This window comes from Belonocnema kinseyi, chromosome 5 (assembly GCF_010883055.1).
Source record: "Belonocnema kinseyi isolate 2016_QV_RU_SX_M_011 chromosome 5, B_treatae_v1, whole genome shotgun sequence".
In the NCBI taxonomy this organism is placed as follows: domain Eukaryota; kingdom Metazoa; phylum Arthropoda; class Insecta; order Hymenoptera; family Cynipidae; genus Belonocnema; species Belonocnema kinseyi.
The window spans coordinates 121,894,298-121,897,047 of NC_046661.1; the positions used below are offsets into that span (position 1 = coordinate 121,894,298).

The 2,750-nt window shown below is 28.8% G+C and overlaps 1 protein-coding gene across 1 annotated transcript in view; it reads right to left on the bottom strand.

The window, feature by feature from the left end:
• LOC117173865 (radial spoke head protein 4 homolog A) overlaps positions 1-2,750 on the bottom strand; it is a 17,216-nt gene that overhangs the window by 10,513 nt on the left and 3,953 nt on the right. The window lies entirely within an intron of this gene.

The window sequence follows — 2,750 nt, forward strand, 5'->3', positions numbered from 1 at the left end:
GCCAATTAGCACAAATGGTAAGTTCCGACAGTGTCTACAAGTGTGCCTACTGGCCGCTAAATGGCAATACCGGTTTCATATGTATACACCTGGTATTTTCGACACCAGTTTTTCTTCGTTTCATAAACAAATTTTTTGTTTTATTCAAGAATATTTATTTATGAAGAATCTTTTTTACAGAAAATTTTAGCGGATGATCAAGCATTCAAGAAAAAAGAAGATTCTTCTGCTGAGGAAGCCGCTGAAATATCAAAAAACGAGTCGCATGATAATATGCAAAAGGAAGCCACTGAAAAAGAAGCTCTAAATGCGGCTTTGAGTACTGAACTTGCAGGAGAAGGCAAGCCCCCAGAGGAAGGATTGGAACTAATTTTCCCTCCTTTGCCTGAAAATCAGTGGAAATCTCCTGTCGAAATTCCATCTGAACCAATTGGAACAGGGCTTAACAAAAACGTAAATTATATAATACAAAGCATTTTGCTGTCTTTAAGAAAAACCTAAGTCTTAATTACTTTGGTAAGTTTAGGAAGGCCGCAATACTTCCATTCAAAATTTCCTGACTTTTCCCTGAAAATTTTTATATTTTTCCTGACCATTATTATTTAAAAACCGAAATTCGATACTTGTAACATTTTTAGTATAAAATATTTTACAAATGCAATTAAACTAATTTCTAACCCAAAAGTGACTAACAGTACTAAAGTTTTTTTTTTAAATTTATTCGTTTTATTATTTAAAGGATTTAAAGTTTTTAAATACATTTTGAATGTACTTAAATACTTGGAATGAGGAAGAAGCCTAATATTCTAAACGTGAGGCTTCTAATATTTGTTTCAGTAAAAATAATTAAATTGTTAAAACCTATTACAATTGGAATTTTTTACTTCAAGCATGAGTGAAGTCTTTAAACTTCTTAGTTTATTGTATAAAAACGTCAAAATGATTTCAAATACTATAAAAGTTTTATGAATTGCCCCCTTTTTAAATTTTGCAATCTGTAAATTAAAAAACTTGTCTTGTTGATAAGCTTTCAGCTACAAACTTCCAACATTATATTATTTAAAACTGTAATCGTTAAAAATTAAACAGTCTGGAGTGAAATCATATATCGAAACCTGGAAAGTAGTTTGGTTTTATTTCAAAACTTTTCAAAACCGTCTCGTTTAAAAATAATTATATTTTATAGCTCAAAAACAAATTAAAACTAATGATTAGTTAAACAATTAATTACAACCTGAAATGTCCTCAATTACTTGAACAAACGTTTGAAATTATATCATTATATTTTAAAAACTATAAATAATTGAATTGATCCCAATTTTTACAAATTAAAAATGGATAATTTTTAAATTGGCCAAATTTTAAATGCAAAAGTTTGTAATCGCATAAAATGGTAAAACGTCAAAATATAAGCCTTTAAAACTTAAAATGTGCAGCTTTCAAAACTTAAAATAATTTTTTTTAGTTGATAGCAATGAAAATTTGGCAGATTCCCTAGATTCTTGAAAATCTCTGAATTCTTTGGATTCTCAAAAATCCTTGATTGTTTCGAATTCCTTGAAATCTTTTATTATTGTGAATTCCTTAAATTCCTGAAATACTTTGAATTCGTTAATCGCTATAAAATCCTTAAAATCCTGTAAATTGAATGAAATCTTTGAATTTTCTAAATTACTGAAAATCTCTGAATTCATTCCATTTGTAATTCTTAGAATTCCTTAAATATATTTTTTTCCTTGTATGATCTTAGTGGGTGGAAATGACTGATTTTCTTAAGCTCTTTAAATTCCTTAAACTCTCTGAATTCCTTAAATTTTTAGAAATCTACGAATTTTCTGAAATCTTAAAATTAGCTACATTCCCGGAGATCCTTGAACGTTCTCAATTTCTTAAATTCTATGAATACCCTGATTTCCCTGAGTTCCATAAATGTCCTGAATTTGTTGAATGTTCTAAATTACTTGCATTCTCTGAATTTGTGAAAATCTCTGAATTTCCAGAATTCCTTAAATATTATGAGTTCCTAAAATTCCTTGAATTCTTTAAAGCCCCTAAATTCTTTAAATATTAAAAATTCTCTAAGCACCTTGAACTTTCTAAATGCTCTCTAATTCTCTGAATTCCCTGTAATGCTAGAATATCTTGAATTCTTGGAATATTTCAAGTTTTCTGAAATCTCTGAAAACCTATGATTTAAATCTGCTGCATTCTCTGAATTTATAGAATTTCTTAAGTTGTTTTAATTCTTCTGAATTTTTCTGAATTTTTTTGAAGTCTTTGGAATTCAGGGACTTCCAGGAATTCAGAGATTTCCAGGAATTTAGGAAACTCCACGAATTCAAGAAATTCAGATAATACAGACCATTTAGATGAATTCAGATATATCTGAGAATTCGGATAAATTCTGTTGATTTGAAGGAATCTAAAAGAATTCGAAAGAATTTGAAAGAGTTTTAAAGCATTTCAAACAATTCAAAAGAATGGAAAATCATTAAAAACTGAATATTTTTGAGATAGCTTTTCAATATTTCAAGCCCCTTTCCACATTAATCTGTGGAAAAATAAAAACATTTTGCTTGAAAAAATACCATGTCTGTCAAATTATAAAAAACATTTCTGAGTCGAAATGTTGTCACAGGCTTATACTCTCCAACATGTCGAAGGCATTTTTGATTAGAGTTGGATTTTTTATTTGATCATTTTTGCACGGGGCTGTCCCGGTATATATCATCAGTCACGGACGCATTTTT